General features: G+C 47.0%; 1 protein-coding gene across 1 annotated transcript in view; it reads left to right on the forward strand.

Annotated features, from left to right (window-relative positions):
* Window positions 1-3537: 3537 nt before the first annotated feature.
* The window catches only part of LDLRAD4 (low density lipoprotein receptor class A domain containing 4), a gene marked incomplete at its 5' end in the record, with an annotated part of 293783 nt that continues 283407 nt past the window's right edge, over window positions 3538-13913 (forward strand). Inside the window, one exon of the mRNA XM_080920024.1 lies at window positions 3538-3773. The remainder of the gene's footprint in view (window positions 3774-13913) is intronic.

Genomic DNA, 13913 nt, shown 5'->3' on the forward strand with positions numbered 1-13913 from the left:
ATCTATCTATCTATCTGATAGACTGTTGTAGCCACGGTTGTAGTAAAAGCTATGATAATACAAACATATGTCAGTGACCTGGTTTGGGTCTATGCATCTCTCTGAATTTACATGGACCCGTAATTCCCACTGTGTCAATGTTAAGAGGAAGAGCATTGCAGAAGTGGCCAGGACACGAGGCCTTTGTTCTCATGAATAGCATTACTGTCCTTACAGAAGGCTGGAGGGAGGGAGTCAATTTCTTCTAGCCTTCTCTACTTTGTGAAGACAAAGAAGGTGCCATCTCTGATGAACAGGCCACCAGTAGACATCCCTGGGCTGGCAGACCTGGGTCCTATAAGAAAGCAAGCCGAGCAAGCCAGGGGAAGCAAGCTAGTAAGTAACATCCCTCCATGGCCTCTGCATCAGCTCCTGCTTCCTGACCTGCTTGGGTTCCAGTCCTGACTTCCTTTGGTGATGAACAGCAATGTGGAAGTGTAAGCTGAATAAACCCTTTCCTCCCCAACTTGCTTCTTGGTCATGATGATTTGTGTAGGAATAGATACCCTGATGAAGACAGCTGGTATTGTCTGTATCAGCAATCTCTGGTCTCTCAGGCAGTCCTCAATTAGGTCCTCCTGCAGGAAATGCCCAGGCGTTTATATAGAGGCAGCTTTGCTGTTCATGCTACAGCCAGGTAGAAGGAAAATCAAATGAAGCTTCCAAGGAAACCTGGAGGGACAGGTTCAGTCACATGGTGTTGGCATGGAAATGGGGAGCCTTTCTTTGTGGCAAAGAGGGACAAGGTGCTAGAAATTTGGGGGTACTGTAGGGTGCTTGTGGCAGCTTTCCATTTCTTTGATACAAAGTTGGGAAAATCAGTTGGAAAGGAGATTATTTCTACACCCAGGGTTTAGAGTTCGAGTCCGGTTGCCTTACCTGCTGCTTTTTGCCTTGCTGGCACAGTGTATCATATGGCCGCATGTGGTAGAGGTGGCCAGGAAGCAAAGAGCAGTGGTTCCCAACCTCCCTAACTCTGTGACCCTTTATCACAGTTCCTTCTGTTGTGGCTGCCCTCTCCCTACTGTAAGCTTATTTCATTGTTACTTTGTAACTGTAGTTTTGCTACTGTTATGAATTGTAATATAAACATCTGATATGCAGGGTATCTGATATGTGACCCCCAGAGGCTGAGAGCCATTGGCAGATTGTTTGGAAGAGGCCAAGGGCTCAAAATCCCTTCAAAGGCCTGTCCCCAGTGCTCTTCCTCCAAGGGCAGCGAGAGCTCTTAACCACCGAGCCATCCCTCCAGCCCCCAGTTTTTTAACCCCCATCACCAACTATTATCTTCTTATACTTCGGAACATCATCTAAATAAGACCAAATCACAAGCATTATGCTTTTGGCCTGTCTTCTGTGAGTCAAGTAAATATTTGGGACATTTATCCATGTTGTGTCTATTGGTGGCTCTGAATTAAGCTGTACTTAATCCTTGATTATATGAATGTGCCCAAATCTTCTTATCCCTCATGCACTTAGGACAGTGGGTCGTTTTCAGGTTTCCTTTTGCATTTTAACAAGCCAGTTGTCAAAAAGTTCATTGCTCTTGTATTTTCTTTGTCCTCTGTGTCCGCTTTTCTTGAAGCGCCCTGGAAAAGGAACCGCCTGATATGCACATTCCGATGGACCCCAATCTATTTAACATTCAGAAAGGTCAGGTTTTGAAAAATCATCTATTTTAGTGAGCATTTTTTTTTCACGAGTTCCACGAAAGTTGAACTTTTTTTCACACACTTATTGGCCATGTAAAGAATTTTACATTGTTAAGTACCTGTTCAAGTAGCTTACCATTTTTTAATGGGACGCCCCGCCCCCCCTTTAGGGAGAACTGTATTTAGAGAGGCAGGTTCTATACCGTCTTCGGCTAAGACAGGAGATAGGCACACCGTGACATTATTAGTCTGTCATGGTTTGATTAGAAAAGCAGAACCTTTGTAAAAGATGTGGACTAGATTTGCTGAGGGAGGCAGGGGAGGCCTTGTGAGATGAGGAACTGTGAAGTTGGATTGTTGGGGGTGGGGGGAGCACACATTGTGGAGATAAAAGGAGAGACAAACCTGGGTTGCTTTTTGTCCTTTCAACGGGGTTCCAAGCCACACCCTTCCCCCTTTACACCGCTCCTCTTTTAGCCTGGACCTGAGCATCTCACAACTGGGAGCCAGAACAGTGCCTGGCAGAGCAAGCTGCCTTAGTTCCCGGAATGAGCTCAACAGAACTGATGTTAAAGCTGCTGAAGATAGGTGGCAGTGTAGCATGCGGATTCAACACCGGGTGTTGATGGGGCCGCTTAGCGACGCTAAACCTTTATCTTTGTGGGGGGGGGGGCACATCACTAAATGGTTCACAACCCCAACTTCATCATCTGTAAAGTGAGGAATGGCTCCCTGTTATTGCGAGGGTTAGGTAAAAACAATCTGTGAGAAGCGCTTCTCACAAGCTTCTCCATTGTGGCAGCACACATACAAACATGGGTCGCTATGGTGGCTGAGTAGAACTAAAGACTTAAAAACTGAATGAAGATAATATTCCACTAGCGGAAAAGTTACTGATGAATTAACTGCAGGTTTCAAAACATTCGTTTCTCTGGCATCATAAACATAAGAACTGGGAATTGGGGGGTGGGTTGAAAACTGTTACCCCTTTAATAATTTCCATCTCTTTAAAACCAAACTTGAAATTTGGGTTCATGTATCTTGAGTTCCTGCAGAGAGAAACTCAACTCTCTGTGTTGACTGCAATAAAATTGGCGGTGGCAGCAATCAATCTCCATCAAACATGGCTGGGTAGACCAGAGTCTGTGCTCCGACTTCCGGAGAACCGATGACCTATTTATTGTCTGCATTTACTGGAGGTCCTGTCCAGGACTTTCGTAGGACTTGGAGGTCTTTCTTCAAGGGCAAAGGGTCATAGCTCCAGGAGAAAAGAGCCATCCATTCCAATGTCCAGTCCAGATCCATTTTCCTAGAAAAGGGCATGATACCAGGGGAGTCCAGAGGATTCTCTCCAGCCTGGAGGAAGGGGCTCCCCAGACGTTTAACCCTTCCCACTCACTGGCCCGTAGTCCTACTGTGTGCCTGAGAGCAGAGAATCAAGTTCTGCTGTGGGTGGGCATTCACAGCCCGAGGAGGCAGTAGATGCCCACCCACTCCTCAAACCTCCCGTGGCCTACCCTACCCACAGCGAGCGCTTGTCTCACGCCCCCAGCTCCAGGCTCTTTACAGGGCTCAGGGTCCCGGGTCTGCTGCAACCTCTGCTTTCTCCTCCCCGGAGCTCCGGACCCGCAGCCTGGGGGTGGGGGTGTGTGTACCTGGGCGGGGCCGTTTCCCCCGGCGCCCCCCCCCGCCCCCGCCGTCTGGCCGCACGCCGGGTCCTCGCCGCAGAGCCGGGGGAGGAGCGGCCGAGGCTGAGTTGAGACAGACCCGGCCTCGGCGTGGTGGCGGGACGCGGGACCCAGCCTGACAGCACCGGCGCTCTCCCTCCCTCCCTCCCGTCAGCCGGCGGGGATCCCCGGCGAGCCGGGAAGGAGCTGCGGCGGCCGCCAGACAGGCTGCAAGTCCTGAGAAGGCGAAAGGGGGGGCGGGGAGCTCCGAGAGCCCGGTGGCAGGTCCCTCTTAAAGAGCTACGCTGCGCCGTGTCGCGCCACCCGGAGTGCTGCCCCTCCCCCGCAGCCCGCAGGGCCGGTGGCCGAACTGCGCGGTGGGCGGTCCCGCTCGCCCATCCAGGGGCTGCGGCAGGTGAGTGCCGCCCGCCGCGGTCTCGGCGGCGTCTGGCCGGAGTTCACCTCTGAGCTGGGGCGGGCGGGGGAGGGGGGCGGGGAACGGGCCGGGATGCCCGCCAGACTGCGCCGGCGGCCAGTGCTCTTCCAGTCCCCGCGTCCCGGAGACCCACGCACCAGGTCTGTGAGGTTGTGTTGCGGGTGGGCGCGGAGGGCTGCCCGGGCGTCTGCCCATCCTCCGAGCGCTCGGCTGGCTGGAGTCATGCCCACCGACCGGGACCGGGTGCTCTAGAGTGTGTCCCGCTGTAGCTGCTTCATCCTGCAGCACCCGGCGCCCGGGTGGGCGCAAGGGTGCCTGTCCCAAGCGGCGACACTCCTAGGCCTGCGTGAGAGCTACGGCAGTCTTGGGGGGTGTGTGTGTGTGGGAGCTGGAAGTCAGCAGCGGGAAGGCGGCGCGGGAGCGGCCCCGAGTCGGCACCGCAGGCTCCCCCTGCACCTTGCGCCCCGGAGCTCAGGCTCCAAGCTTCCCAGACCTCAGACCGTCTCCCCCGGTCCCCCCTTCACCCCCCGCGCTTTGACGTCGGCCGTGGGCTGCCCGGGGCTCCTGGCATTGGCTGGCAAAGTCGATTGTCTGGGGCGGCTGCTGTTACACTTAGGCTGGGTCTCCGGGCCGGGAGGAAGCAGGCGTGTGTTGAATTTCTCTTTGACCCTCACGGTGGAATAAACAGGAAGCGAAGAGCACCCAGCCGAAGGGCCCTGCACTTGCCTTTGTTGTGGGCTCTGCTATCTACAGACTGAAGGAGGTTTCCTGGGACCCCTGCCCGGTGTGCCGTCTGGGCACGGCTGGGGGCGCGCCCTGTGAGTACGCTGCTGGGAGACAGCAGACTGTGCATTAACTGGTTGAGGTGCCACAGAGAACATTTGCTTGCTTGTTTTTAAACTTTTTTTCTTTCTTCTTTCGTTCTTTTTCTTTTCTTTTCTTTTCTTTTTTTTTTTTAATTGAAGAGTTTTCGGTGAGCAGAGGATTCAGAATCACAGGGACGCATGGTGGGTGGGCGTCATTCCAAGAGCCCACACCAGGCGCATGCGTTCCGGGTTACCTGGAGAGGCATCTCTCTCTTTGGCCAGTCAGGACAGCGAGAAACTCGTTAAAACAAGTGGGTCTTCCTAGCTTCTGCCCCAGCACAGGAGCGAGTGCTGCGTGTCAGTGGCCCACATCAGTCAACATCATATTTTGTTTTTCCACAAAGATTCTTAATGAGCTCGAAAGGATTATTTTGATTGGCTTCTTCTTTCCTCTGAGTTTGTTTCCTTTGTTGTGTTTTCTCATTATTATTATTATTATTTTTTGCCAACTTGCCATCCCTGAACTCCTCACTAAAAGTTAAAAGTTAATTATGACCGATATTTATTAGTGACCTTTTTGTGTGTTAGGCATTGCGGGGTGTGAAGGGTAGAGATGGGGAACCCTGTTGGATCTTCGAAGTAGAACGTTGGAGCGAAGAGGTAGCATTTAGTGGCAGCTGGCTTTCCTGGCATACTGAGACCCTGGCTTTCATTCCTAGCACCAGGTAAAAAAGTAAGGGGCTATGCTGGGCTAGCAGTGCCAGGCCCGCCTTGGAATGGCTTTCTATTGGTTTCTATTGGGTACCCCCAAACCTTACCCTCTTACCCTGGGCCTACAGGGTATTTGATTTCACGGAAGGTTCACACCATTTTGTATGGAAGAAGTTAACAGCCTTTCCCTATGGTTTAAATTCAGCATTGTAAGTCTGCCTTTGCACATTCTTTTTGGAATATAGAATATGTGTTCGGTAGAGAAATAATACCAAACTTGAGTCATTACTCGGACAATAATGGGTCTGAAAATAGTACATGGATTTTCAATACTTGTTTTCTGTCATCCCAGTGAAAGCTTAGTTCTTTAACAGATTAACTTTTCCATGAACATAGAACACAGTTAAGAATTAGAGCCGGAACTGTAAATGTCACAGATTTACTGAATTGTAGGTACCGTTCCCCTTGTTAAAACAAAAAAACCATCTCTCTAGTTTCTTAGTGTTCTGCTCTTAGCACTGGAAGAGTTTGCTGCCCTTGTCTGTGGCTCCAGCCCCTGTAAGTTTGCGTTTGTGTTGGAAAGCCTCCCGCCAGCAGGTATTTAAGGCTATCTCTTGAATCCTCCTGGGTGCTTGGTTTTCATGGCCATGATCCTGCAGTGGAGTCCAGCCAGGGCCAGCTGCTTCTTACGGGATTTTGTGGCACTCTGTTGGCACATCATTTCAGTTTTCTCTACCCCTCTGCACTAGAATGTATACATCCACAGGCAAATGTTTACTGTCATGCCCCCAACATTTCTCCCAACTCCGGACTGTTCCAGGAACAATTTCTGTTGCCAGGCATGTTTAGAGCAAGGACCTGTCTGCAGAGGTGTTTACAGTTTGGGGCTGTGCTGTAGTCTTGCTTGACTTAACAGCCTGGCAGAGAAGCCTTGTGGCTCATGGGTCACTTTCTGTTTTTTATCCCAGGGTGGCTAGAGGAGCTGATTCCTACCCTGCCAGGGACTCAGAGAGGGAAGGATGACTTTTGTGGCCTCTGGGTAGTTTCTGTCTGGCAGGCAAGGAAAGACCCCAACTCTGGATTTCAGCGCATGTACCCCATATCAAGTCTGCCACTTTATAGTAGTATGCGGGATAGTCCTGTCATCATAAAAAGCCAAAGCCCTTAGGATTGTGGGGAGGAATACCTGCAAGTGTGCAGATTGGTTAGATCTTTATAGAAATCCTGGTCATGTTTCCTCTTTTCTTTCTGCTGAATTTGGGTGTATGGATATGTCTCTTTGGTGGTCAGAGCTGATAGGGAACACTCAGGAAGGCTCGGCTGTAAAAGTAGTATAGCATTTTAACCTGGAAAATGTTAGAGATATTCAACACTCATATGCGTCACATGTTAATGGTGGCAAATTGCATTGTCCCTCTGTTTCCCTCTCCTTCCATGGTCTGTCCATCTCTCCTGAAGCACTTATTCCCCGTCTCTTCAGTCCTTCCCTTTTGGAGAAAAATCTCCCAGCAGGCATTATTTCTCTGATGTCAGAGTTACTGCCAATGTGGGCTGTTAGATAGGAAATAGATCTTGACATATATTATGAGGGGACTTGAGAAGTGAATGTGAGTTTTAAACTAAGAAAGTAGGGACCTGGGGAGGTCAGTAAGATGCTTGGTGTGCAAGTACAGGGACCTGGGTCAGCATCCTTGGTGCCCATGTAGAAGCCAGTGCTGAAGGTGCAGAGTTGGGCAAATACTTGGGACTTGCTCACCAGCCAGTCTGGCTGAACTGCTGAAGTCTAGATTCAGTGAGAGACCCTGACTCAAAACATACGGTGGAGATTGAAGAAGACCTGATGTTGATCTCTGGCCTGCACATGCATATGCATACACATAAAGACACACACACACACACACACACACACACACACACACACACAATAGGAATAGGAATCTGCATACTATTTGAATTTTATAACTCCAGCACTTGCCACTTTGGGGGTGGATTGTGTGTGCGTATGTGCTCACATGTACATGTATGTGTTAATTGTGTTCATGCTCGACAACAAAAGGAAATAAACAACTGTCCGAAGAGTTCACTGACGTACACATGCTGGGTTCAAATTTCCAATTAATGTTGGTTTTCCTCTCTTACAGGAAGATGTGAGACTGATGTTTGTGTTGTTACGGATCCATGTGATTTCAAGATGATTGCTTTTCTTTGAATTCCCACTAACAACGATACTTTGACCTTTTTAGGCTTTCTTGTTTTTTTTTTTTTTTTTTTTTTTTTTTTTGTTTTTTTTTTCTTTTTTGAGGACTTACTTCTCTCTCTACCAAACTTGTTTTCCAGCTAGGTCTTGGAAATTATGAAGAATGTAGCTGTAATTTCTCCCTTGATTGGCAGCTGGAGAGCGTTTCTGGACAAAAATAAGGCTCTCCTGTGCCAAATGGTTGACTTTTCTAGAATAAAAACTCTAAAGGGTATGTGAAAAGTCTTCTGGTTAATATATTGGCATTCCCAGAACCCACTAAAGCCTTGCCAGCATTCAGTTAATGAGGACACAGAATGTCTGGCTCAAATCCCCTAGAGTGGAACGAGGTAGGGGCTGCATATCCACACCCTTTATTAATTTTTAATGACTGTATTTTTGTTTTACAGATTTTGCTTCAGTACCCAGTAGCCTCACAGCTTACCTCCATATCGACCCCCACCCCATTCATTTATTTACGTGATATGGGAAAATAGTGAGTGGTTTGAGATCACCGACAGATCATGTGCGAGTGCATGGGTTCTTTCATTGCTGGTTTTCTCTCTCTGCCCCCCTTCTTCAGTGTTTGGAAAAGGAAGAGAGAAAGAGAAACAGAAAAGACGACAACTTCTTTAAAAAGAACGATGTTTTGTTGTCTGCTGGGAGAAGAGATGCATTTATGAAACTCTTAGGTTTGTCAGACAGTTTATATGACAGTGCAAGTTGGTGCTTGCCAAGCTCCAGACAGATTGTTAATGTTCCATGACAGGGATAAATAAATTACTGCTGTCTGCAACACGCTTGCACTGCAAACCCACGGAGCAACCCAGCTGCCTATGTGCTCTTCCTGGGGCCTGGTGGACCCACAGTTGCACGGAAGGCCTCTGCCTGCTGCCTGCAGCCCCAGGACCTAGCTTAGGGGTGCAAAGGGTGTGTCTCTCACTTTTATTTTGGGCTTTATGGTAGAACCCACTTACCAAACATCTGTTCCCCACCTCTCTTATTTATTTACTTATTTATTTATTTGTTTGTTTGTTTGTTTATTTATTTACTAGACCGCCCGCCTTTGCCCCCCAGGAAAGGGGAACATTCTTATCTGCTAAGAGCCTGAAGTATCCTACATTCGAGTTCCAAGCTGTTTACAGTGGTGTTCTCTGTGCAGTGGATGAGTGTGTGCTGCCTGCAAGGGGGGCTGGGTGGCACTCCTTGGGCATAATGTACTTTTATCATGGCAGTTTGGCGACTCAGCTGGCAGAGTGACAGGTGTAATGGCCTAATGGTCTTGCTCTCGTTAGTGGACACCCTGCTCATATTACAAAGCCACCTCATATGCGGAGCCCCGGCCAAGTGATTTGCAATTTTCCTTGCAGATAGGACTCTAGGCCTGGCTTTATTAAGTGACATTAAGGTCAGGAATCGGGTGGGTGTGAGAAACATGTGTGTGCCCTTAGCCACCCTGTTTCTAACTGCCTCGAAACGACTCTTCAAAGCCTTACTTGGAAAAGGAAATAACCCATCCCATTCCCTCTGCCTGGCCCTTCCTTCTCATAGGGTGTGGTGGGGGACCCTTTGGCGTGCATGGACTTCCTGCCCTTGGGGTTTGCAGAATGTAGGCTTCCTGCCAACTGTGCTGGTTCCTGTGTGCTTGCTGGCTACTTCTTTCCAGATATAGGCAGTAGCTGGGGCAGGCACAACTCAGCATTGTTTCTATTGCCTGTGCCCCAGGGACTGGCAACCTGTGCAGAGTTAGGGCAGCAGTTTCTGTAGGAAAAGCTTACTGTCTGTCTAAGGCCAAAGCCAGAGGGTGGCTTTCTGAAGGGCTCCTTGAACCTGGTCAGACCTGCATGGACCCTGGTACTTGGCTGATCAGATCGCGATGGCAGAATTTCACTTATGGGCGTGTGTTGTCTGTTTGCTTCTCTTCTTAGTGGGGTGCATCTATAAGCTCAGATAATCTCCACAGCAGTTCTGCTGTATGGATGCAAGTTAGGATGTTATCCAAAGTCATATAAACATGTAAATAAAACAGTGGAGTCCCGAACAGCTCGGGGCCAACTGGCTAAGAGATCCGTGGCTTTGACACTTTGGGAAAGGGCGACACAGGCAGGTCACACATTCTTCATCAGAGGCCATATGAGTTTGAGAAGGAATGTCTCACCATTTCTCTGCTGGTTTCTGGGTAGGCCCCAGTGGGATTCTCGCTTGTTAGCATGCCCAGGGTTCTCCTGTCTGTTCCACAACTTCTGTGTTTCCTTAGTACCCTCCTTCTTCTGATTCTGCTCTCTGCTGTCTGGTCTGTGGAGAGAGCCTCAGTTCTGAGAATGGGGCAAGCAGTGGCTCTGTGTTTGTCTCATTGCACCTTCAGTTCCTTCACAGGAAGGCAAGGCACCAGCTGAGTGCTTTTCCATGCCCTTCAAAACCATGCGCATTCCTCTTTCCATAGTGGTCTGGAGGAACTTGACTGCCCACTTCCTAGGGATAAAACAGGCTCACAAAAGGGTGTGTGGAGTTGAGGGGAGGCTGGAAAACTTCAAAGTGTCTATTTATGTAGAAGGATCATGGAGTACTATACTTTCCCCTTTGGCTCAGATTTGAAGAAACTTGCTATGAAGATTCTGTACTGGGTACCACAGGGCATCAATCAATTGGTCACACACACAGATATGCATATACATCCTATAAATACTTGTACATCTTAGACCAACACAGAGTCTATCTAGGTTTGAGATTATAGGAAGAAGTGAGCTTACAAGAGATGTGCATATAAAATTGGACCTGACTGAACAACCCTTGCTGTGTTTGGAAGTATTCTCAAGACTGTGGGATAGCAAAGGACAACTTCTGAGCTCACTATCCAGAGGACATTTCTTTGGGTCTGGTGTGTGGAATGTGTGCCATCTTCTATAAGAATTCGTACCATGGCGCCCACTCATTTATTGCAAGACACGATGAAGCTTTTATCAAGTTGGTCTGAAGACTGGTCTGGAAGGTTCTGGGTAGGGAGAGGAGCTCTTTCAGCACCTGGCTTAGCCTCTGTCTTTCTTGTATCCATAATGCTGTGAGCACCTAGAACTTGAGCCCGTCCCAGAGTAGCTATATCTGTCAGTATCTGGGCAGAAATAAGATGTTTTTCCCTTTTCTGTTCATTTGCTACTGAAAATAGAAAGTACAGAAAGAAGAAAAGTAAAATTGACTGAAGTCGCCTACAATCCCACCATCTCTAGAGTTGATCAGTATAAACAGTTTAGTTGATTCTGTTCAGTTTATTAACTTGGTGTAAACTTATATCTAGGATTTTATCGATCGACTGCAAAATCATATATAAAATTTGTTTATTCCTTTCTTTCAACACATCGTATCCAGTCGTGAACGTTTTGCAAACGTGATTTAAATATTGCTCTGAAATATTTCTTTATTGTTATTAGCATTGTATATATAGTATTCACCTTTATGAATTTTTAGAAAATTATTATTAATATTGTATGTGTGTGTTTGTGTGTGGGTGTGTTCCCATGTGTGCAGGAGCCCTTGGAGGCCAGAAGGTTACAGATGGTTCCTTCAGGATGGAGTTCCTTCAGCCCAACCCACTAGGGTGTTGAACTCAGGTCGTTTGAAGAGCAGTATTTGCTCTTAACTGCTGAGCTCTTCATCCAGCCCCTCTCTGGTTTTGTTGCTATTTTTAAAGAACTGTTTAAGGGGACCGAAACTGATAATAATCTCCATTATAAATAATACTTTACTGAAGAAATTATAAGAAATATAGGATCTCACTCTGGGTGGCCTTGAAGTTACTATTGTAGGCCAGTTTGGGCTCAAATTCATGGAAATCCTCCTGAGTGCTAGGATTATAGGCCTGAGATACTACATCTGCCTTAAACATTTCTGTATTACGTATAGACATCGAGTAATTTTCTAAAAGGAGGACCAATGGATATGAGATTTTTTTGAGGGTCTTCCAAAAGTTGGCCAGTTGGTTCTCAGAATGGGTGGGGCAGCTCACACCCCCACAGATACAGGAGCTACAGAGTGGCTCTGCCATGGTAACACCAACCCTCAGTGTCAACATCTTTGGATGCTTGGCAGTGAAATAATACAATTTTAATATTTCTATTCCTTGTTCTTATTGTTAAAAATCTTGGTTTGTATCATTGAATTGTAGGTGGAACACTGACTGTTTATTATAATTGTTAAGGGCAAATATAATGAGATTTTAAATATGAAGTTAATTTTCCTCAGCTAGATTAAGGGTACATCAACAGCCTAATAATTTATATTTGTCTATTTTTCTATCTATTATCTACATCTCATCTATCAGTCAACCTATCTATCTATCTATCTATCTCCTATCTATCTATCTATCTATCTATCATCTATCTATCTATCCATCCTTCCATCTATCCATCTATCTATCTATCTATCACCTATCTATCTATCTATCTATCTATCTATCTATCTATCATCTATCTATCTATCTATCTATCTATCTATCTATCTATCTATCCATCCATCCTTCTATCCATCTATCTATCTATCTATCTATCTATCTATCTATCTATCTATCTATCTATCCATCCATCCTTCTATCCATCTATCTATCTATCTATCTATCTATCTATCTATCTATCTATCTATCTATCTATCTATCTATCTATGTACCTATCTATGTATCTATCACCTATCTATCTATCTATCTATTTATCTATCTATGTACCTATCTATGTATCTATCACCTATCTATCTATCTATCTATCTATCTATCTATCTATCTATCATCAGCATTTGACTGCTGGCATGGATATGCAGCATGGCCCTTTTACAGTTCTTTTTGATCACTTTTTGAGAGCAATCGATCTAATGTGCTTGTGCCTCCCTCCAAGGATATGGACTTAAAATGCATTCGACGGTATCAGTTGATGTTTGTTTTCCGGTGTTAAATGTTTGTGTCCTCTGCCAAGACACCCCATGTCCTCCATACTTGTGCTCAACAATGCCTTGTCTCCCAAACTGCCTGCTCCCAAATTCTGAGAGAAGCGAAAGTCATTTTAGTGGAGTCTGTTCAGTCAGTGAAGTCAGCGTTCATCGGGAGGTTAGAAGCAGCTAGAGTGGCAGACTGGATCAGTAGCTTAAGGATACAGGAAATGCAGGAAGGCATCCCAGGGCTGGTTGTCGTTAGTGTGGTGTAGCTATCTTCCTAGGCACCTGCATGGTGTAAGGCATTCATCTGTTCTGTGGGTGTGTGCTGGGGGTATGACTCAGTGTGCCCTACTGCCTGGTAGACAGTGGGCAGAGTCCATGGGACTGTGCAAGCAGATTCTATTTTGTGTGAAGCCTTTGCACAGTTCAGGGGAGCACAGACATGGGGAGGACAGGCTACAATGCAGCTAGAGCGACTGGCTACTCCTGGGGGCACTCTGTCCCATCTGCCTGAGCGTTGGACCTTAGGGTGGGTTCTTCTGTGTGTCTGGAGCCTCTACGAGTACCAAATCCTTCCTGAGGTATATACTTGTCCTCATGGGTACTGGGCAGTATGGGTGGTGGCATACACATACAGTGTTCTGGCGAGTTTTATGTCAACTTGACACAGGCTAGAGTCATTGGAGTAGAGGGAACCTCAACTGAAAACCATTTTTTTTTTTTAATTTAAATTAAGATCCAGCTCTAGGACAATTTCTTAATTAGTGATTGATAGGGGAGGGCCCAGCCCATTGTGAATGGTGTCTTGGATTCTATAAGATAGCAGGCTGAGCAAACCACAGGAAGCAAGCCAGTACGCAACCCTCCTGTAGCCTCTGCATCATCTCCGGGTTCCTGCCCGGTTTGAGTCCCTGTCCAGACTTCCTTCAGTGATGGACTTTGGGTGTGGAAGCAAAAGCCAAATAAACCCTTTCCTCCCTGAGGTGCTTTTGGCTGTGATGTCACATCATAACAATAGTAGACATAACCCTAGCCAGTTATAATAGTAATTATAGTGATCCAGTTATAATTAGCTTTTACATAGGCTATTTCGTGCAGGAAAACTGTGTTATTTGTCTTTGATAAAGATGAGATGGAGTTATTTACTGGAACTCTCAGTGCCTTGGTCTGTAATGCGATTCCTTGTTGTTGCTATAATAAAGTGTATGTATCCCGTTTTTAAGATCCGGGCACACTTCCATCACTGAGGAAGACCCTGTCCTGTTAGATGAGGCTGTTCCTGCCTGATCCATTGAGGAAGCTGAGCTGTTACAGGGAGTTGAGCATAAGCCCCGGGGTAAACTTCCCCCAGTACATATCTGATCCCAGGCTAGGCAGACCCACGACTCTGGGATCCCCGTAGGTCCCACCACTGGGTTTCACTCTCACCTGCTACACCTCTAGCCACCCTCC

The sequence above is a fragment of the Micromys minutus genome (assembly GCF_963924665.1).
Source record: "Micromys minutus genome assembly, chromosome: 8".
Taxonomy (NCBI): domain Eukaryota; kingdom Metazoa; phylum Chordata; class Mammalia; order Rodentia; family Muridae; genus Micromys; species Micromys minutus.